Consider the following 24225-nt stretch of genomic DNA (forward strand, 5'->3'; position numbering starts at 1 on the left):
GGTCCCACCTTCCCCAGAAATCTGATGCCCACTCTCCTACACCAACTTTCCAGCCATGTGTTTATTTGCTCAATTCTCCCTTTTCTATACTCAATTGCACGTGGGATGGGAGTAATCATGAGATTACTGCTTTACAGGTCCTGCTTTTCAATCTGCTTCTTAGCTCCTTAAAGTCTGCTTTCAGTACCTCATCCCCTTTCCTACCTGTCATTGGTACCAACGTGGACCACGATCTCTGGCTGATCACTCTCCCTTAGAAGAATGCCCTGCAGCTACTCCGTGACATCCTTGACCCTGGCACCAGTGAGGCAACATACCATCCTGGAATCACGTCTACAGCCACAGAAACGCCTGTCTGTTCCCCTAAATAACGAATCCCCTATTACTACTGCTCTTCTCCTCTTCCCTACTGTACAGCAGAGCTGCCTGTGGTGCCACAACTTGACTCTGACTGCACTCCTCCGAGGAACCTCACCGGCATCCAAAAACGGAAAATCAGTTGGTGAGAGGGACCCCAGGGATTCCTGCACTAGCTGCCTAATTTTTTTTGGCGGTCACACATTCCCTTTCTGCCTCCAGGATCCTAAGCTGTGAGGTGACCACCTCTCTGAACGTGCTATCCATGTAGCTCTCAGCCTCGCAGATGCACCACAGTGACTCTAGCAGAGATGAAGGTTCTGCAGCTTCCTGCCCATCTGGTTGCCTAAGTCGCCTGGTAGCATCCAGAATTTCCCACATATTACAAGACACGCATTCCACAAGACCGAGCTGTCCTGCCGTGGCTTCAATTTACTTTCCTTGCATTAACTTTATTTTACTTTGGTTTACTTATGTAACTTTATTTTACCTGGCCTTGATTTAACTTTATTTCCCTATTGCTCGTGTTTCTTACTTAAATGTAAGTAGCCCTTTCTTTTGAAAATAATATGTTTTTCTAATTCTCAGCTACTTGATGACACTCCCTAACAGCAGTTTCCTACCAATCAATGAACTTATGTTTCTCCTGTGAACTTAGGTGCTGCTGACTGCCTGTCTAAGAGACCTCCTCTCGCTCTTTCCTCATTGGAAGGATGATCCTGTGCTTCGAGAGTGAGAATAAAAAATTGTGTGGCAGCGATGAGAGCATGGAGACAGGAGAGGGAAAAAGGTCTGGACCGAACAGCCAATTGCAGTGGAGCATAGTTTCAGAAAAAGATATTCCCAAATGATCTGGAAAAAGTTGTATTTTTTAAAACAAATATTGACATTTAACGTAACTAGCAATTAAATCGTAAATTGCAGTTTTGCCCAGGAAAAACACACTTAAAGAAATCCCCCGTCTAGCCACTTCCATAATCTAACTCCAATCCACCTTTGAGAACAAGAAATGAACTACCGAGTTTAATTATTATAGAAAAGCATGGCAGGCATCCACAGTCATTGGATAATTACAGTGAGGAAGATCTTAACTCATCCATTTGGAATGCTTTATCTAATTTTCTCAAAGAAATACAGAGCTTGTGCCTCCATTTCTCTATCCAGCACTCCAGTTCTGATGAAGGGTCATACGGACTCGAAATGTCAACTGTATTCCTCTCCGCAGATGCTGTCAGACCTGGTGAGTTTTTCCAACTATTTTTGTTTTTGTACTTCATTTCATGTGTTTAGCACTTCCTCTGTGAAGAAAAGCTTCCTGGCATCTACTTTACATTTACATTTTAAGATGTAGCCTCTTGTCCTATACGCTGAAAAATTACTTCAAATCAAATAGATTCATCTTTGCCATGCCACTTACAACCCTGTAAGATCACCTCACAGGCATCTTCGTGCAAAGCTGGAGAATGCAAGTTTCTTTAGTTTTTCCTCATTTTCATGCCTTTAAAATTGGGAATCATCTTTGCAGCTTTCTCTATTTGGCATTATTCAATATTGCATTAGCTTTGCTGATTGCTGCTCTGCATTGTTTGAACATCAACTCAACCAAGATTCCCAGTTCTTTTTCAACTTCTTCCTTAGTGATTTCAACACCAGGAAATGCATATGTTGCCCATTATCCTTCCCATATGTAGTACTTATAATTGACTGCCATTGCTCTGCTCTCTTAAATATTTGCCCCGCTCACTTTATAATTTATAGTTGTTTTCTCTATTTCCACTGTCCCTCCTAGTTTGGCATCATTTGCAAATTTGATCAATATGTACTGGGTTTCTGAGAAAGTGTGCCTTCCAGGAAAACAACAATGCACAAGACTTAATATATTTATGGATTTCAATGGCCTCTCAATCATTGTTCCCTCTAATAAAGATTCCTGCACAGCTCATGCCCTTTAAGTTATGGTGCAGCTACGCAAAAAAATTGAACACTTAAACAAATCACTCACACACTTCCAAAATAAAATGGGTACGTGGCTCCCAACCCAGTAAGTCAAAACTCTGATTTCTTTGCCATTACAGCTTTCAATTTGAGTTCACATGCACGGAATAATGAAAAAAGTTAAGTCCTTGTTTTTATACACAAAATGTTATAGCAGCTATTTGTTATTAACTGGATTTTTCTGCTTTCTTCTGTTTTGGAAATTTTATGATTGCATTTGGAAATTGTTTAATGTCAGGCTCCCTTTATTTTAAGTTTTGAAATGATGCACAAGTTGAATGCACCATGATATGTTTTATGTAAGCCACACAGATGATCCCAGTTATGCCAAAATAGGTGACTACAGCTAGGATGGCATTTGGGACACTACACCTGGGGGTGGGGGGTTTCAAGAGATAGAGAAGGAAAGAATGAAGGAATTAAATTGAACATTCAATAGGCTTTCTGATCAGGATGTGGCCAATGGAGTAGATCCTGAATAAGGACAGATGCAGGTCAGGCTCCCCCGCTTTTCCTCCCATTCCCAAAATAGCCTGCCAACTACATGTGTGAACTAGGAGCACATACGTAGTGTACCAGAGGATGATGTATCCCCATATTGTATCACAGATGGCAGGGTGAGGGAAGAAAAGTCAAGTTAATTAGTAGCAGTTTAAAATTCAAAAATATCACACTAAACTAAATCAAGAATAGAGAAAGCTAACTAAAACTTGATAGTTAAAATGGTAGATTAAATACTCAATCTTTCATAACTCTAATTCCTTAATGGCATTATATCATTGGCTAATGGATATCCAACTATAATAAACTCAGGTTAAAATCTACATGATTTTGTTGGTTACAATCCAGAAACAACAGAACTCAACACTTCCTTCAGCAATTGAACAACTTTAAAGAGAACATTCCACAGGTGAATATCATTGCTACTTGTGCAGGTCACATAAGACTCTTAAGAATATTACTGTAACATAATTTACTTTAAAATGGCAAACTTGTTTTTGTGCTACAAACAGCTCAAAATTTACTCCCCCAGAGATTGCTACAGTTGTAACAGCATGGATTTTTTAACTAATGTACAACCAATTTCTCTTTCACTGTATCATTCATATGGTCAGCTGCCCACAATGAAACAGACATTTTTTTTAATATAAATACAGCAATGATATTACACAACCGCAAAATGATAGGATGGATAGGATGAAACCTCGCACAACAGCTTTGGGCTTTCTGTATTTGGCTGCGCCAGAGCTGATAAACATTCACATATAACAGGTTTTAAACCAGAAGAGGGAATCAATATCTCGTGATATCAAATTTAGAACTCAGTGCACATGTATAATTTTATATATCTATCTCCTGGTTTTTAGAATGGGGCATGCTAATTTTTAAGACAGAAAACAAAACTAGTGCAAAGTAATAGAAAAAAGCAAAATGACTTCTGGCTAATGGTGACTGCTGTTACAACGGATTGTTGGGTCAGTTTGCTTTATTTAATTTATCAAGTTCCTTCTAGCTTTAACATCACTTTTGAAATCATATATATAATAGCTACAAATCAACTGTAATAGTGCCAGCTTTCATTATATATATACACATATGCTCAAGGAGTCTCCAATTTTTTTCCACTGTTGAGTTACATGCAGCATTACTAGAACTCGAGGCTGCTGCTGGACTAGGGAACTATGCCGTAGAGCAGGGGTTCCTAAACCAGGGATGAGATTTTGGAGTTGTGAGCTCCAAGGCCATAATGGCGACTGTGAAGCAGAGACTCTGTCAAAGTCCTGGGAGTGGCTCTGAGGTCCCAAGATACACACACATGCTTTTTCTTTCCCTGCTCGCAGTTCACTGGGAGGGGAGTGAACAAGTTTCGCATAGGCAGTCTCAATGCCTGCCTTCAGCACACCCGATTTTCTTTTAGGCATACTGGCCTGCTTCAAACCTCTATATTGATTAAGCCTGGATATCACATCAAAAATTAGATATGCACCATCAACCACAGTGCCAGATTTTGAGGGCCCGTGTCACAACAGCCTGCCCATGTATCTCATTAGGTCCAGTAATATAACATTCTTACGACATAGTTCAAAACTTAAAAACACACAATTTTCACATATTTAAAGTTAGTGCACGCTTTAATAGTTAAACAGTGAAGGTCACTATCCTGCAACTGTGTTTTATTTTGGCACTTCTCCCCACCTGAGTCAACAACTCTCGTATCCCCCAAATTTTCACTCTGGGTCACAACACGTCAGAGGCATTAAAATGGGGTCATACCAGGAAAAGGTTTGGGAAACACTGCATAGTGGGAAAAACAGAAACATGGCTAAATCCAGAGGATGAAAATGAACACAAATTTCAGGGTTAAAATGTCTTTAGAAATGACAGTGGACAGAAAGGGGGTAGTGTAGTGCTCTGTCAGAGACACTTGAGGGGCAAACAAAAAGAGTCAATCTCTAATCCTAAAATAAATCTAAGGCATACAAGGGCTGTGCTATAGATTTCCTAGTGAACATAAGGAGGAAGACAGTTTGCTCTATGAAGAGATACAAAAGATACAGAAAATTATTTTAATGACAGACTTCAATCAACTGAATATAAGCTAGGAAAACCCAAGTGGTTGGTAGGTATGGTGCATGAAGGTTCTTAATCCATTTCATCAAGGAAACTATGAGAGCAATGCTCAATGATTATTTGTTAATGACCCAGAAAATGTACAAGAAGTCATAGCACCCCTGCAGAATAGTAACTATAGAGGGATAAGGTGTAACAATATCTGGGGGTCAGAAATACCTGAAACCAGGAGCCTGGTACAAAATAAAATCAAGATGTAAATAAGGCATATTACACCTGTTTGAGGACCCCCACAAATGCCTCAGCTCAAACCAAATGGTTTGCAGCCTAACGTGGTCTTTCAAGGGACTGCTGCAGGCCACAAACAACAAGGCACCTGGGCACCTCCTAGTCCCACATTCAAAGAACAATGGTCACTCCAGTGTCGGCCGCTAATCCATACCACCGATCGCCACTATAGCCTGCCCTTTCTTTGGTGGCCTTTGGTTTCTCACTTGCGGGCCAACTTTCAACTGTGCCTTACTTGCAAACTGCCTGCTGCTCTTGGCAGGCTAAATGGGAATGAGGCTCAATTCCCAATACTGGAGGCACCTCATTCCTCACCATTCAGACAAGGACCAGTCACTGCATCCTGCATGCCCAAAAATGTACATGACCAAATTTCTAGATCAAAAGAGTGTACATTTCTCTGGGGGTTCTCTGGCTCATCTGCCATAATTTTGTCCAAAGAGTTGCAGAAAACTTGGAAAATTGGTGTAAATAGCAAAATTCACCTCATGCAAGGTCAATCCAAACTCAGGCTAAGCGGTCAAACTCAGACTAAGCAAGCATGATCCTAAACAACTTACACATTAAAAGTGAGGTGAGGAAGAAATGCTTGTACAAGTATTGCAAGGAGAACAAGGGGCTCACTTGAATGAATTGAAGAAAATGCAAAAATACGTTGAAGTAGAGATCAAAGGGCAGAGACCTGGAAAAAGACAAAGCATCTTTTGGCAAAAATAACAGTCAAAATGTCTGTCAGTACCACAATAAGGGCAGCCAGAGAAGGGGTGAAAACCATGAGACACACGAATGAGTGTAAAACTGAGGATGAGCATAAAATAGTAAATACTCAATGAATAAATCCTTCATGAAGTGACACATGAACAACATTCCTGCTCTAAACAAAATTTCCCAAGTAAAATCAATGCCTTCATTATAAATGAGATGGAAGTCCTAGGCAGTCAAAGTAGGTGGAAAACAAACAAATACCCAGAAAGAATTATCCCAACACACTAAGAAAGACTAGGGAGACAATATAGGGAGGCACTGACAATTATTACAATTATGGTTATTGGTATGTATATTCAAAAAAGGTAACAACATGGACACAGGTGGTCCATTAGCCTTATTCTATCCCATGTAAAAAAAATGGAAGCAATTGTCAGGAATAAACAGGGATCATCTGTACAATACCTAGTTAAAATCAGTCATCGTGGATTCTGAAGGAGAAAAATCTGCCTGGCCAACCTTTATGACTTCTTTAACAAAAATGGCAATCCAAGTGGATTGTGGTAAACTCTAAGATATTGTGCACTTAGACTTTCAAAAGGCTATTTCCACACAGAAGACTATTAATTAAACTCAAACTTGTGGGATTCAGAGTAAACTATGGGGCTGGATAAGAAATTGGCTGAACAGTAGCAAACAAGGAAATACAGAGTGAGGAAGGGAGTACCGAGTTGAGTGCCAGGATCACTGCGGTTCCTAATTTGCATAAATGGCCTTGAATCAGAAACCAACACAAAGTGCTCACATTTGCAGATGATACCAAACTATTGTAATTAGAAGCAACATCTCAGAAATTACAGAACAAATTAGACAAAATATCTAAGTGGGTAGAAGACAAGTGTGAAGTATTACATGTAGGAAATAAAAATGGACAACACACATACTTCATGAATTGTGTTTAAATAGCTTAGAATTAAGCTGATGGGGGCCTAGAACCTTAGATTCTATGCTCCTCTACATGCCCAACCAGTGCAACTCAGCAGCCAACAAAGAGATTAGGAAGTTGAAACATGCAGCCAAAACAATACAGCACAAGTTCAAAGAGATAGTTATCAACCTTTATACAAATCTGATCAAACTGTAGCTTGAATACTGCACTGGCCATCAAGCAATGAGACATTTCAAAGCTGAAGGCAGTGCAGAGAAGAGCTATGAGGCTGATCTCCAGCATCATGGGTGAGAGTTAGGAAGAAAGAAAACACAGAAATTTAGCATTTCTAGTCCAGAAAGAAGACAATAGGTGACCCTACGCAAAATTCAGGAATTCAATCTAAACTATAAAAGGAAAATTATGGGATAGTGCTTTAAACCAGTAAAAGGTAATGTTAAGATTAATAGAAGGAAATGAATCTTCACAGAAAATGTGATAGTGTGGAATAATCTTCCAGGTAAGACAAATGAGGGCCCATATCCTACAAATATTTAAGGGACAATTGGATGCTACGATGGGACAGGGCAACATTAGGTTCTCTGGATGCAGGAATTAAGATGGGTTGAATGGCCTTCATCAATTATTTTGTGATCTTCTGAACAACATACCACAATTATATTCTGTATGTTGTTAGTTGCCAAGTTGCTTCTTTTAACAAGAAACATGCATGCCCATTTTCATATATGGAACTTTTTTTTTTCCAATTTTTCTTCTAACAGGGCGAAGAATATCAATACTGGGAAATGGTTGCACCAAGTCAGTATCAAATATCCAGAGATCTGTATCTTTGTTTTCCATTTATCTATATATACAAGAGGAATTATACAATTTCAATTAATTTGAAATCCCGCAGAATTTCAATCTTTAATATCACAGAATCTGAGACTATAGCCCGAAGTTATTACATAAATGTATATATTATAATGAAGTGTGTGCTATAATGAGGATGTTTATTTATGGTTTCTCTTATTACAGAGCAGTCATAAGCAATGAATTACATTTGTGGTTTGGCAGGGTTCATATATCTACTTTTGACATGGGAAAATATTTTACAGAACCTACCCAGTGACCTCTGCTGGGTTTGTGCATGTGGACCTAATGCTCAGCTATGCTCCCTTCCCCCAAAGTTGAATGAAGTGCCGCCACTCACCATTAAGGCTCTCTTATGAATAATGGCCTTTGAAAGATAAAGGATAGAAAACAACCAGTACAAGTGGAGCCATTCCTAGCAAGGGCAAAACACTGAAGGAAAAAATGTACATTTTTGTGCTTATCAAAACAAAGGAAGTTAACACTGGGGAAAATAATATTCTCTCAAACACCAGCGTCAAAATCAAGTATTCCCTCAGCAGGCTACAGCGCGGCTAGATGAAAATGAAGTCTCCCTCTGCCAACAGTGTGCCTTTCAACTGCTCTCGGATGCTGCACCACTGACATTTCACATTTCCTACACCAGCCATAGTTGTGGCCTCGCAGTACCAATTTTGTGGACCCACTCCCAGTTCGAGTTGGGTCGAGACTGCGTAATTTTATTTAGGACTCCAATAGCGAAAGGACAGATTTTTTTCTCAATTGGATCTGGCTGCATTCAAGTCCAAAAGAAAATATCATTTGCAAGCCACTGCATCACACCAATTGCAATGAAGGGTAACCAGTGCAACATAATAACTAATTATTTTTTAGCTAGACATTTTTTAGTTACCACAATATTTGACAGCAATGAAAGAAATGGCAAATTACATTGGAAAAATAACTGCTCACTGTTGAAAAAAGCTTCTAGTTTACCCCGAGTTTTTAGTTCAGTATCTTCTGTTGATTCTGTTGTGAAGACTTCAGTCAAGTAGTATTTCTCTGCAGCTGTACCAACAGGACTGTAAGTTGTCAGTTTCTGATTTGATACTTGCAAATTTTTGAGTGTTACTCCTGTACTGAATATATCTGTGCAATTTTTATGAAAACACATAGGAATCCCTGATAATGGCAAGGAAGAATTTAGAATATGTCCCCTAAACCCCAGGTGCAAAACCTCTCAAGTGAAATCAGTCCTGTCCATTTTGCTTCACAGGCCAAAGTGATATTGCTTGTTTAGCCCTCCATTCTTACCCAAGGGAAAGGGCTAGAAATATGGCTCCATAGTAAGACAGCAGATACAAATGAAATACAGCTGTGCATCCACACCCTAGAAAGCTCCAAGTTTGTAGTTCATGTTGATCCCTGAGGATGTAAGGAAAAGTTTTACAGGAAGTAGTGACAAGCTCTCCGTGAAAGTTTCTTTTACCCATTGAGCAATTAAAAATCATTTGGATCATTTCACTTACTGAAATTTCATTATTGTGTTGAAATTTCATTTGAATTTTACAAAACAGACTAATATAATAAATACCTATTACGCTTGCACATGCAAATTTATAGGCTAAGAAATTTTTATTTTTCTATGCTACTAAGGAGTTTGAAGTTAGTTGAATGCTCTTGTTGCTTCTCAAGTTTTATTTCACCGTCAGTGATAGGAATGACTGACTACAAATGACTGACTAGCAATTTAATATATTTAGAGGCATTTATATGTCAAACAAATCCACATAATTACTTAATTTTCCCACTATATACATGGAAGCCTGTACAGTTTATAACTGAATAAAAATCTTGCATCCTTTCAGCCAGTAAGCCAGCTGTCATGTTTAAAAGTAACTGTGCAATCCAACATGATGGGAAATGAAGAATTTCAGCCAAGTGAAATTTTATGCCTAGATGAGGAACTAACTATGTAGGACCACAACATTCAGAAACTGTGTTCTCAAACAAAATACTCAGAAATCAAATCAAATTAGAAGGTCAGTGAGAATCTATCTCCTTCACTCACTGACCAAGGCTTTAGCGCAAAAATCTTCAACTCTTTAACAAATGAGTCACTGCACACATCGCTTGGTACAAATACACTGTTGCCTGCTCACGGTAATCATGTTAAAAGTAGCTTCCTTGGTTTCTCTGACTGCAATAATGAAAGCTTTTTTAATCGCATGACACCTTTCTAAATCCACCAAATAAATAACATTGAAAGAACATTTTAACCATCTGCACTCATCATTCTCATCGTAAACCCACTTTAACAAACTCCGTTGCAAGAATATTGATTTTCAACTGTTGAATTTGCAGATTATACATTATCCAACATAATGGACAACTCAATCCATCACACACCTAATAACATACCAAACACTCTTCACTGGAGATTATTCTTATGGATTGCAGGATCAAAGAGTTGTGTTGAAGGTAAAATAACTTGTTTGCATTTCTTTTTAAACCAGTCCAAAGCATGCCACGTTGCACAGTGATAGTGATTCAGAGTGGAGCCTCGGTTAGAAGGTTCTTTTATTTAATTTGTGTGTGTGTGTGTGTATTTGCTGACAGAAGCAGTCAGTTCAGTTTGGATTTTGAGGGGGAAAAGCAACTGGAAGATTTGCTCTAGTGGAAGAAATATACAGAGGCCTCACAAGAGCCTTAAGGCAGAAAACAGTCAGCTTGAATAGTTAGCTTGGAAAGAGCTGTACAAAACCTTTTTAAAAATTCTTTCATGGGATGTGGATATCGATGGCTAGGCCAGCATTTACTGCCCATCCCTAATTGCCTTTGAGTTGGTGGCAGTTAGCCACCTTCTTGAACCACTTGATAGTGAAGGAACAGCAACATAATTCCAAGTCAGGGTGCTGTGTGGCTTGGAGGGGAGCTTTAAGGTAGTGGTGTTAGCACGCATCTGCTGCTCTTGTCCTTCTAGGTGGTCGAGGTCGCGGGTTTGGAAGTGCTTTGAAGGAACCTTGGTGAGTTGCTCCAGTCCATCTTCTGGCTAGTGCACAATGCTTCCTTTGTGCATTGTGGCGGAGGGAACGTTTAAGACAGTGGATGGGGTGCCAATCAAGTGGGCTGCTTTATTCTGGATAGCGTCATGTTTCTTGAGTGCTGTTGGAGCTGATTTCATCCAGGCAAGTGGAGAGTATTCCATCCTACTCCTGACTTGTGCCTTATAGATGGTGGACAGGCTTCAGGGGGTGGGGGATGGTCAAGAGGTGAGTTACTCACCACAGAATTCCCAGCCTCTGACCTGCTCTTGTAGCCACGTTATTTATATGATTAGTCAAGTTCAGTTTCTGGTCAATAGGAGCTGTGGGAGAAGACTAGGAAAAAGCAGTCTACGCACGTCCAAAGCCAGGGCAAATAGCTGAAGAGTCCAGTCATGAGGTCTTTCAAGAAAATTGGAGGATTGCTTAGCCAAAAGCTAATGGAGGGATGCCCATGTAATTTGTACATCAAGGAATACCTGGAATACCCAGGAGAATTAAAGTAAATTCCTGAGGGCTGTGACATACCTTTTGAGTTGGTCCCAGGAAAAATGAATGAACCGTCAAAATTTCTAAGTTAAGGGAATCCAGGGGTAAGTAAAAATAGAACTGAGTTTAGAGCGTAAGTCTTTATCAGCAATAGTGTTAAGTTAGTGGTGCTTGCTTTGTTTGTTTTTTTAATTGAATCTTATGGCGTAGATCTGTCAGTTAATTATTGGTGTTCGGATTTCTCTTTAAACGTCAACGATCCTTAACACAAGTGAGCATTGTGTGTGTGTGAACCTAACGGAGTACAAGTCAACAGGCAACTTGACTGTGGACAGCATCAAAGCCCAACTTATTCAAGAACTACGCAAGCATACTTACTAGCAGGGTCTTACCATTCAGCAATGAACCTGGCTGATTTTACCTCTTGTAAGCCCAAAGGCATGGAGACAAATTATAGCACCTTAATTGGTACTTTGAAAAAGTCCAACTAAATTAACCCAGAATGTGAATCATATCTGGGACCTCAAATGGTTTGGTGATGAATGTATCCATCATCGCCAATGATTCATCTCTAATTTAATACACATTGTGGGTTTTTATAACTACAAAATCCAATTTTTCCAAGGAATATTTTCTGACATTCAAAACATCAGGTTGAGCTTTGGGCTCTCTTTTTTTGGCTAGCTGGATATGCCCTGCTTCAGGCATTGATGACACAATGACCCCATAAAATTTGAATATGTTTTAGAATTATATCAGTGGCTGCACCCAATAAGCCACTTGTGCAGACTTCATGAAGACAATTCGAATTAATAAGCATTTTTCGATGTTTATAAAGTGGTTAGTGAAACCTTTAAAAATGTTGGTCCTATCATTCGATAAAGCAATTTGTTAAAGTTCTTCATTTATCCCGTTTTACAAGAATGAGATATCTGTGCTATGTAAAAAGCCTTTCTCCTACAAAGAAAAATTGTTCTTGACTACCATACTCAGAGTTAACATGTAACAGAAATCAATAAAAAATTAAACATTTGACAGACTGTAAACCTTCTATTTATACAAAAAGAGTTAGACCACTATATTCTGCACTAGGTCCTCCTTTTTCTGTGGATGAGTACGTTAATAGGCAGTCAGTGGTCATTTAGCTACTTGCACCAACAGCTTTTAAAAACTGTACAAAAAACATATTGTAACAGTTTAAAAATTTTGTAAACCATAGCTTGAATTGAATTTTTCTGCTTTGCAGCTGTTACTGGCTCTGATCATGATCCTTGCAGCCCAATCAGCATCCTATGCTCCTCCTGCTCCTCAAAAGTATTGCAAACGCCAGACTCTGATGTTAGAAACTTTGAAACAAATATAATCTGTTAACAGTTCTAACTTTCTAAAGCAATGACAAATCATCTTAGTCAAATTAACAGCAATATAATTATATTACCTGCAGAAAAGACAATAAAATACAAGTTGAAGTGCAGCAACTCCAGTAGCATAGCTAAATATGCATATCATTCATAAACTATGACTGGTATAAATCCAACACTTTTTGATATGCATGATTGCTAAAGGAAAAAAACTTCAATCTAACCACATGGACACAGACTGATCCCAAGGCCAACTCAACTGAGATGATGCCACACAAAGATAAAAACAAAAAGCTAAAAGCTACTGCGGATGCTGGAAATCCAAAACAAAAACAAAATTACCTGGAAAAACTCAGCAGGTCTGGCAGCATCAGTGGAGAAGAAATCAGTTAACGTTTCGAGCCTTCACGGCCCTTCGGCAGAACTGAAGCATAGTTAGGAGAGGGGTGAAATATAAGCTGGTTTAAGGTGGGGGGGGGGGAGAGAGAGAGAGAGAGAGAGAGAGAGAAGTTGAGGGTGTGGTGATTGCTTATCTCCACAATCACCACACCCTCAACTTCTCTCTCCCCCCCCGCACCCCCCCACCTTAAACCAGCTTATATTTCATCCCTCTCCTAACTATGCTTCAGTTCTGCCGAAGGGCCGTGAAGGCTCGAAACGGTAACTGATTTCTTCTCCACCGATGCTGCCAGACCTGCTGAGTTTTTCCAGGTAATTCTGTTTTTGTGATGCCACACAAATACTGGGTTTAAAGAAAGGTAAATGGTAATTACTTTTCCAGCATGGTTTTACTGAGTAACTAAACGATAATGTTAGTGTCAAAAGCTACGTTTACATTTGAAAATTTGGCATTTAATATGCGAACACCAGCACCAGGTCCAGAGTATTTACCAACTAAACAAATAAAGGAGATTTGAGCCAAATGAATTCTTTGGGTACAAAAAGAAAACTGGGAGGAGACATTACAAAGTCATATCTGGCATAATTATAAATATTAGAAGTACTGAATTCTCAACTGAAGATGACCAAACTCTTTCAGAGCTTTTAATGGGACATAATCAAGGCCACCTATACCAATACTATCCTGTACACAAACATTTTGAACTGAAAATAAAAGTGACAATTTTACACTTGTAAGCTGTTAAATTACTTTACCCAGTTACACAAAGTTCACTCTTGTTACCACAGCATAGTTTGATTTCATCACAAAAGGGGTGTTGATACATTCCACAGATTTAAAAAGATAGATTTTATTTTGTGAAACATTAAAACACGTATGACCTTGACTAAACAATTCACATATTAGAAAGCTTTATTTCTTCCTTGTAACACAGCAAACTGCCACCTCCCAAATGGGTGACGTGCAGAAGTGTGTTATACTGAAGCAGCATCAGTATGAAAACATTCATGGTCATTTCTATGTTGACAAAAAGCCTTCGCATCAACTAGGAACTCACTGTCCACTGGCAACATGCAAGTCCATGGTTTTCCCATTAGAAATGTTCTCTAGACTATGAAAACAGATAACCGATTCTTTTGACTTCAAGAGTCGTAGCACTTGAGGTCAGGGAATACCGTTAAAATAATGAACTGCTAAAATAATTAGAGTCATTTATGGCACGAGTCCATTCCCACTGAGTCCATGCCTACTCTCTTTAGAGCAAACTAGTCAGTCCCATTCTCCTGCTCTATTCCTGTAGCCCTGAAAGTTTATTTCCTTCAAGTGCCCATACAATTTCCTTTTGAAATCATCGATCGTCTCTCCACTATCACTCAATTTGCCTTGTAGTGTAGTATACCAATTGACAGGCTTACTTCAAAATAAATATTCACATGTTGAAGTCCCAACAGACCCCAGAGTAATGACCTGATGGAAAATAAAACCAAGCATAAAGAGGTAACAGCATAATTAATGTTAATACACTGCTGGAAAAGTTATGGGAAAACATCAGTTTGTTGAATAGCTCTTTCAACTGAGGAAATGTGTGAGAGGGGAGAAAATATAAAGTAACACACTTCTTAAAGAAACTAAATTTGTACACATTGAAATACACAGATCAATTAGCTTAACTGATAGTTTGGTTTCTTCAAAAGATTTGCTAAAGATTTCACAATATTTCCGATGTACTACCATAGTAATATAACCATCCTCCAATTCACAAGTCAACGATGATAGTTTAAGCAGCAAACCCAAGTGAGGTAAGTTACTACAGCACAGTTGAGAAATCAGGGTATTGCATAACTGTTTGTTAAGTATAGAAACTTATGAACATGGTCAAACTATAGTTTGCAACCATAAAACAAAAATATGTAAATTTAAGAATTTTTTTACATTTTACATTAGTTTACTATATAAATGCAAAAAGCCCTATGGCACTTTATAAAATAAAACATGAATGGATGAACATTTCCCATGTCAGAGAGGCATTATTAGGGGTGAGCAAAAGTTTTGTTGAAAAGATAGGCTTTTAAGAAGAATTTTAAAAGAAAAACATAGAGTTTGCATTTGATAGTGTCCTTCACATCAAAGGGATGTTTCAAAAGTACCGCACAGCCAATAAATGACTTGTTTTGAAGTGAAGTCACTATTGTTTCTTAGGCAAGTGCTGCACCACAGGTCTCACAAAGAGCACTGAAACGAATGAACATGTTCATCTGTTGTTGGTGATTGAGGGTAGACCAGAATATTGGGCAAAATTCCTGCGAAACTGTGCCACTGGATCTTTTGTACCAATGTAGGCAGAGCTTTGATTTAATCTCTCACTTGAAAAACAGACAAGGCAATACACTTTTTTTGTGATTGACAGAAAGCTGTCCATTTACAGAGTGTGTCACTGTTTCTTGCTTGTAAGCGCTGTCATTTTGCCCATTATTAGACTGAGGCGGTGGAAGCTTTAAGCTCCATCCTAGGAGCTGTACTCTACAGATTGCCTTGAGTTCAGGGATTTGAAAAAGTGCCATGGGAGAGTATACATCCACCTAAATGGGGAAATGGAGCATTGGTTTAACATTTCAAATTAAAGGCACAATACATAAACTAGGTGTGAGCCTACATTATGTGCTCATGTCCTGGGGTGGGGATTGAATCCAAAACTTTCTGATAGGCAAAATTGGTGTCACTGAGCCAACTGCACATGAGAGAAGTGTGGATTTAGGAAGAGTGTTCCAGAAAGGAAAGCTGAGAGGGCTGAAGGCTCTGCCATTGATGGGAAAATGAGGGGGATGAAATAAGGGGGACGTGCACATAAACCAAAGTGCCAAAGGGAATCAAGATTGAAAAGGTAGAGTAAAAGAGGCCATGCAGCAATTTGAAGGTAAAGATGAGGCTCTTGAATTTAATATATTGAGAAATGGAAAGCCAAAGAGGTCAATGAAGATAGGAGTGATAAGCAAGCTGGACACATTTTGCACATGTTAGAGTTTATTGAGAATGGAAAGCCAGCAATGAGAGCATTGGAGCAGTCAAGTCTAGAGGTCACAACAGTATCAGTAAATGGTTGCAGCAGTGGCACATACCCAGCAATCTGGATAATAAGACAATACCCCAGAGAAAACAAGCAAGGTGCAAAGGTCCAGAAAGTGGAGAGCCCAAAAAAATGCTTCTAGAGTCCTGCAAGACAGAGAGCTGATAGGCCCCAACATATGCAGAAATGATTCCACAAAACAAACCATTCAATCCAATCTGCACCTGTTCATAACCCACACAAGCAGTAGCTCTAACCCAGTGTGTTTACTCAGTTCCCATATCTCTATCTGCCTTTCCTTCAACCAACTTTCAAAGTTAGCATGCTCTGCTTCAATTGTTGACTCCTGTATATTACAGTAATGCATGTCCTCTGCACGTTCTCCGATTACTCACTCTGCATCCTGTCTCAGTCCTGCACTGCTGCACACTCTAGAATCACTCAGGTCTTGGATTTAGTTATGATTTTACTCTATTGCTATTAGTGCAAAACTGTCATTGCAGCTGAAAGGAAGCAGAATTATTGAGTGAATAATGAATACAATGAAAACAATCAGAAAGCCGAACCTTTGAGTTATAAATAAAATGTCTATACAGGTAGATGTGAGACATACATAACTGTAGATTTACAAACAAGGCTTAATGCTAGTAATTTTAATTTTTTAATATTTCATAGTATTAATCAGCCAAATACTAATTTTTATCATTTGAGCAACTCACCTCCTGACTCCCCAAAGGCTGTCAATCTACAAGGCATAACTCAGGTGTGTGATGGAATATTCTCCACTGGCTGGATGAGTGCAGCTCCAACAACACTCCAGACGCTTGACACCATCCAGGACAAAGCAGCCTGTTTGATTGGTACCCCATCCACCACAATATACATTCACTCCCTCCACCACCTACACACAGGGGTAGCAGTGTTTACCATCTACAAGATGCACTGCCGCAACACACCAAGGCTACTTCGACAACACCTTCCAAACCTGCAACCTCTACTACCTAGAAGGACATGGGCAACAGATACATACAGGGCAGCACCATCTCTTGCAAGTTTTCGTCCAAGCCACTCACCATCCTGACTTGGAACTATATTGCCGTTCCTTCACTGTCGCTAGGTCAAAATCCTGGACATCCTTCCCAACAACACTGTGGATGTTTTTAAAACACAGACTGCAGCGGTTCAAGAAGGCAGCACATTACCACCTTCTCAAGGGCAATTAGGGACTGCAATGAATGCTGGCCTAGCCAGCAACACCCACATTCCATGAATGAATTTTTAAAATTTCACTTTGGCAAACACAAAGCATGAACTAATATTGCATCTCAAACCCAAAAGTGATCAACTTTGAAATCTCAATAATTCATAACCTGGATTAATTTTCAAGCCAAACCAATCTATCTGTTCAATTAAAGACCCACCAGATGAAGTTACACATTTTTAAAAAGCATTGTTCAGCTTCATATTTAATTAAGTCAAACAGCACCATTGTCCTATTGTTAACCATATTACATTATGATCCAGCTTCTAACTTGAATATACTTCAAGTATTAAATAATATGCCATTGCAACCTATTAATTCCCTGTGCAAGCCTACTGTAACCTCAAATATTACAATACATAAATCTTGACTACATTTTGTACATGACATTTCAACCAAACAAACATCAAAATTGTAGCACGTTACAAAAAACAGAAAGAGTATACAAATTGGGTTTTAAAAAATCTTACAAACTGATACTGTTTGTAAACAATAGCAAATAGCAAAAAAAAATCAAAATTGAAACAATGTGATCAGAAGTCAAATATGACATGAAAAATGCTTCAAAATTCATGACTTCTTGCTTTTAAGTCTTTTGACAAGCAAAAGAGTTCCATTAGAGTCCATTTAGCCAAGAACGCACAAATAGTTTTGACCCGGTAAAAATTACCACAAAATCGACCATAAGTTTTAAGCAACTAAGTAACCCCTACTCCCCACAACCCTGTCTACAGAGAAAGTGTTTCTTTTTCTCCTTTACTCTACCGAAAATACAGGCTTTTGCTGGTGTACAATTGAAAGGCATTGCCAGCCCAAGCGCTCATTCTTCATGCGCAAATACATTGGCAAGCTAGTCAACTGTGAAGAGTATCATCATCAAGCCTGATCATATCTTCATCCAACACCCACATAGGCACATCTTCCAGCAACTGTTACTGCATAGCAGTTAGGACAAAAACCTTGGCTGATTTTTTTTGTCCCTCCCTAAATGAGGAGTGCTAAAACAAACTCAGTGCCCCAACCTGTTACCCCTGTTAAGATCAGCTCACTCATCACAAATCAGAAACTGAACTTTTGACCTTCAAGCACATATAGTTTAGTGCTACAATTGGTGTGTCCTTATCAATCAGTTATCAACAAATCTCTTGGTTAACGAATATAATCTAAAAGCAAAGGAGAATTAAGAAACTAAAAGCAAGATAAGGAAAAAAAAAGTTAGAAATCTAAATTAAATTCAAAACAAATCAGAACACTTAAGGTATTGGTTGCCGTAAGAGAAAAAAATAACTTTTTCCATCTGGATCAGTAAATATGAAATCAAGGCAGACAATTCTCCATGAAAATACAATTTTACTTCATAGAATATTTGCTAATTTCTCACTACCTATAACGCAGTGAATGTTTAAAAATGAAAATGAGAAACTTGCTTGTCAAGGTCAAAAGTTATCTTTTGATCAAGATCATATGTTTTCTCTTCTGAAATAATATTTAACAGCACTTGCTATAGTTTGAGCTATATTTCTGCAATTTGGAATGGAAATTTGACATTTCTGCAACATCATACTTCCCAAGCTTGAAATTAAGCCTCCATAACCAATGAACAGCAATTCACCGGGTTGCAGTATAGAAATTTTTTAAAACTGCACCTTGACATATGCAAACTACCTGCACTAAATGGCAAATAAAAATTGCAAATAGTCTTTACAAACTGAGGTACAGTGCAGTAAACGGATATTAGTAATCACTCTTCTATCAGGCAACGTTATACTTCCACTGATCCATTGTTAATAGTCCTTGTCTTCGGGGTCTATGATAATTTGCACCTGCACATCATAGGATTTTACAATGTGATGCAATTGATTTAATCTTTCTTCCCTCCCCATGAACATATGATAACAACCAAATTATGAAAACATTTGATATGGAAATATAAAAAAAAGCCCATCCCATATTGCAAACTGCACAGAAGTGGGAGATTTTGATGAGAACTTCATACTCATACCGATATCATTTAACAAAAAGAATCTGCCAGACAACCTCTGCTTTGCAACTGCTGTGACATTTGAGACAAAAATTTTTGAAGTCCAAAACAGTCATTATTAAAATTAATTATTTGGGAAACTTGTAATGCCATATCCTCTCTTCAATAAGTAAATGTATTTTAATGAAAATATACAGTTTATCTTTTCAAATATACATATATATATATATATGTGTGTGTGCTTATATGTGTATGTGTATATGTTTTATTTATATATATATATAATATATAAAAATAAAGCATTTTAGAAAGATGTTTACCATTTTTTAGCTTTCATATCAAAACTGATACTCATGACAAATACAATGGTTTGAATGTGAGTAATGACTTTAGGAAGGATGATTCACAATATTAAATAATCCTATATAACACAATAAATGAGGGGAGAAAAGAACACCAATTTGAACATGCACAAGAAAAAGTGCCATCTAGAATTATAGAATGTAATCCATACATAGACTAGAATGAATTAGAATTTAGAAATATTAATTTACTAATTATAGAAAATTCCTTCAACGTATCCCAATGGATTGAATTTAGAATTCACCCATGTTAAATTACCAGCACAATTACCTCTTTAGTAAAGATGCAACGTTATTGCTTAAAAGCTACAATTTAATTCATTAAACTCTACTCGTAAATTCTATGCTCAGGTGCTTTTCAACTGCAAATACCATGAAACCTTGTATGCTGGTTTCACTGGTTTAACGTCACACACACTTTTACAAATGCCTGATAGAAATTCTTCCATGCTCCAATTTTAAGGTATTTTAAGGTTTGAAATTGTGAGGGTGTAACCTACATACTGTAATTAACAGCAAGTTTTCCATGAACTTATAAGTTATCAAATGCACAGTAAATTTAATGAGTGACAATATACAATACAAGCCTGCATCTACAGTCAATGTCCATGCTAATGAAAAAGGAAAACTAAACAAAAAGATAACCTCATTGAATAAAAACAAAGAAATGTCATGGCACTTAACTAATTGAGGGGTTCAGATGACAGAAAAGCTTAAACATTTTATACCTATCATCTGAAGTCCTCGATCCCAGGTACTCCCAGGTATCCATTATTCACTGTATACACACACACATGCTAGTTTTCCCTCATTTCCTGCCACAATGTATAACTATGGTTTTGGAAGCTTATATGTAGGATTAAACACATAAAGCCACCAGAATATCATCACTATTTATCACAGGTTGCACAAACACTTTACAAACTCAGGAGGTGAAAGACATCTCAATAGGAGTTAGCTAGTATCAACAAAACATTCGCTACCTTATTATTTTGTTGAAGCATGTCAAAAGCCTCGAATGAAATCACGGCCTGTACCTTTATTTAGTATAGTCAAAGTTTTCCCCAAAATAGGTTCAAGTCATTAACAATTTGCACAGAGAATTTATGGCAGTTTACATGTATAAGAATGCATAATCTTGCTTAACTTTCTGATAAAAGCTATATTTCCCCTGCCAGTCTCCTTAAACTTCTTAAAAATGTTATTTTCTCATGGAATGTGGGGATCGCTGGCAAGGTCAGCATTAACTGCCGATCCCTAATTGCCATTGAGAAAGTGTGGTAAGCCCCATTCTTGAACCACTGGAGTCCATCTGGTATCCATAGCAGTCTGGTACAACTGAATAGCTTGCTAGGCCATTTCAGAGGGCAATTAGGAGTCAACCACATTACTGTGAATCTGGAGTCACATGTAGGCCAAACCAGGTAAGGATGGTAGATTTCCTTTCTCAAGGAAATCAGTGAACCAGATGGGTTTTTATAACAATTGTTGATAGTTTCATGGCACAATTACTGAGACCAGCTTTCAATTCCAGATTTATTAATTCATTGAATTTAAATTCCACCAGCTGCCATGTTGGGATCTGAAACCATATCCCCAGAACACTAATTACCACTATGCCACCATCTCCCCATACAGCAACTTTTATAGTCAATCACCTTTTCAGTTACACTTGACATTAAAGCAAAACATACTTGACATTAAAGGAATTCAAATTACTGCAGGGCAACTTATAAGTTTAAGCACAAAAAACTATTATTCATACACACACACACATTATATATTATAGTTTACAGCATTCCAGCACCAAATATGTTCATATTTGCAGTTTACATAGTCTAACAACACATTTACAAACATCCAGGGCTGAAGATGTATTTTCTTTAGCAAAATATCAGGCAATGCACAAGTTAAAAGTCTAGTTATGACACTAAATGCTTTTATGTTACTCAAAACTATGGCTGCAGTTCAGTAAAGTGAGAGTACCCCCATTTCATACAGCATGATATTGGAACCCCCCCACCCTATATTGGACTTTTAAAATCTGACTCCCAATGAAACGCCGCAACATTCATCAATACTTATAATTGACAGGACCTGGAGGGGGGGGGGGGGGGGGGGCAGACTTGTTTTTTGTAAATGAAAAAGGACGAATCTCTCATTTACATGGTCCATTAGAGAGAGCAGAAAAAAGAGGGAGGGGGCCCGGAAAAAAACCTCTTGGGGTGGGGGGGGGGGGAGGAAACGATCGTAAACACCAACCTTCGAAAATGCTGTCACGACTCTTTACAGCTTTGTAAACATTCGGGGGGTGCGTGGCGGGGGGGGGGAAATGTGCAACTAAAATCCTACAGCCCAGTGAAAACCGTGGTGCGTTTTTTTTGGGGGGGGGGGGGGGAGAAAGAGGAGAGGAAAAATGTGGTCAAAAACACAGCTCCTGCCTTTCTAATAAAGCCTTTCTTTATCCTAATGTTTCGTCCCCCCCTCCTCTCTGACAAACAGACATGACGGATGTACGCAAGCTCGTAGCAGCATTGCAGTCAGAGCAGAGAGAGAGAGAGGGAGAGGAATTTAGGGCAGCGGAATCCTGCATTTCTCTCTCTCTCTCCCCCTTCACCCCCCGCCCCCCCCCCCAAAAAAAAATCCAAATCAATAATATACACAGTAATTGAGGAGAAATTATGGGCAAGAGGTGACTGGGGGAAGAGGGGGGTAATGTGGAGGGGGAGAAGGGGGGGGGGAAAAAAGAGAGGAAAACTCAACACTCACCCGTGTAACGCGGCTGCCCTTCACACCAAACCGGCCAGCAACCCAGGAGAAAATTAATGTCAGAAGTGGAGCAAAACTCCTCCCAATTTTTCCCTCTCTCTATCCCTCCCTCTCTCTATCTCCCTCTCTCCACACAGACACACACACACACTCTCTCTCTCTCTCTCTCAAGATGGCGGAAGTGAAGGGACGGATTATGCGCACATTTACCTCACGGTCTCGGCCCCCCGTCTCCGGCCGTCGCCGTCGTCGCTGCCGCCGCTGCTTCCAGCATCCGCCCGATTCCTCCACCCCCCCCCCCCACACCAACCACCCCGATCTCCCGGTGCAGGGAGAACGGATCGAAAGCTCGGCAGCTTCCCCCCCCCCCCCTCCTCCTCTCCTGTCCCGCCTTCGCTCCTCTCTCCAACTCTCCTCTTGTTTTTTTTTGGTGGTTGTTGTTGTTTTTCTTTTTAAAAAAAAATATATATATCTTTTCTTTTTTTAAAAAAAAAATCGAGGGTTTTTCGCTGCCCCTGTGGGAAAGGGGGGATTTTTGTTGTTGTTATTGTTGTTGTTGTTAATGGGGTTTTTTTTTGGGGGGGGTTTGTTTCTGCTCTTCTCCCCCCACCTTCCCTTTCTCTCCCCCTCTGTCTCTCTCTCTCTCTCTCACCCTCTCCCCGTCTCCGCTGTCGCTCCAACCGCAGCCCAACGGGAAGCCCCGCAAATCCCGTGCACCCGCCCCGCGCGCTGCCATCGCGAGATTCCTCCTCCTCCTCCTCCTCTCCCCCCCCCCCCCCCCCTCCTCCGGCGCGCGTGCTCCAGGACACAGCCTCTTTGCAACTTTCACTGCAAACTTTTCCTCTCCCTTCCCGCTCGCCCGCCCCCTTTTACTGCAGGCAGATGTCTTATTATTAACCAGGAAGGGTCAAATTACAACTGATTGCACCTCCACTGGAAACGACTGCCGACCGATTGCACCTCTACTGCCAAACCTCTCCCTTTCCCCCTCTTTTTTTTGCTTTGAAGGTACTTGGCTAAAACTGGAACAGATTCCACACAGCCACAGTGAGCATTCTTGCCTTAAGGCCAGCTAGTTGAGTGTCAGCAGCAGGCTGTACAGTATATTAAAAGAGGCATCAAATCACGTCCAAGCACCCCTCCTTCCCCCCCCCGCCCCCAATCGCCAAATCTGCCACCACCCAACAGATCAAGCTGTGATCAGCAGATACTGCTCAAGAGTGGAAATCCTAACTCAGTTTTTCCTCCTTCCTAGCCGAGGACTGCTGAGGCCAATTGTTATATCCACCCACTGCCCAGTTGAGTGCAGATAACTCAGTACAGACTGAATCAAGCTTAGAACTCTCTAGTGTATATAACTTAATGCTGCACTTGGCACCACTTTTAAACCAGCAGGGAACTATCTTCCCAATTTAACTTTATTTTATGCTTCTCATTGCTGTGGTTGAATATTCAATCTAGTAGTTTGCATTTTCTCTACTATTTTGTTTTAATGTATAATTTACATCCATTTCCCTGCAGAAATAAAATCCAATAAAATAAAAATATTTCTTCAGTGCTTGTTCCACTGTCCAGGAACCTCACTCAGTCATCTATAACATTGGTTCAATTTGTAATGCATTGCCTAAAGCAGAACTAAACTAAAGAGATCATGAAGATTTCGTTTCAATTCCCATTCTTTACTAATCTCAACTGAGGTGTTTGCATACACACTAAAATTGATGTCAGTGCCCCTGGATGAGGTTGACGAATCAGATAAGGTTGTTATTCCTGATCACTATCCACTGACCCCTGCTGG

General features: G+C 39.3%; 1 protein-coding gene across 1 annotated transcript in view; it reads right to left on the reverse strand.

The window, feature by feature from the left end:
• The window catches only part of taok1a (TAO kinase 1a), a 160040-nt gene extending 136924 nt beyond the window's left edge, over positions 1-23116 (reverse strand). Inside the window, exon 1 of the mRNA XM_078548019.1 lies at positions 22638-23116. The gene's annotated coding sequence lies outside the window, so the exon portion shown is untranslated. The remainder of the gene's footprint in view (positions 1-22637) is intronic.
• Positions 23117-24225: the final 1109 nt, after the last annotated feature.

The sequence above is a fragment of the Cetorhinus maximus genome, chromosome 9, assembly GCF_964194155.1.
Source record: "Cetorhinus maximus chromosome 9, sCetMax3.hap1.1, whole genome shotgun sequence".
In the NCBI taxonomy this organism is placed as follows: Eukaryota; Metazoa; Chordata; class Chondrichthyes; order Lamniformes; family Cetorhinidae; genus Cetorhinus; species Cetorhinus maximus.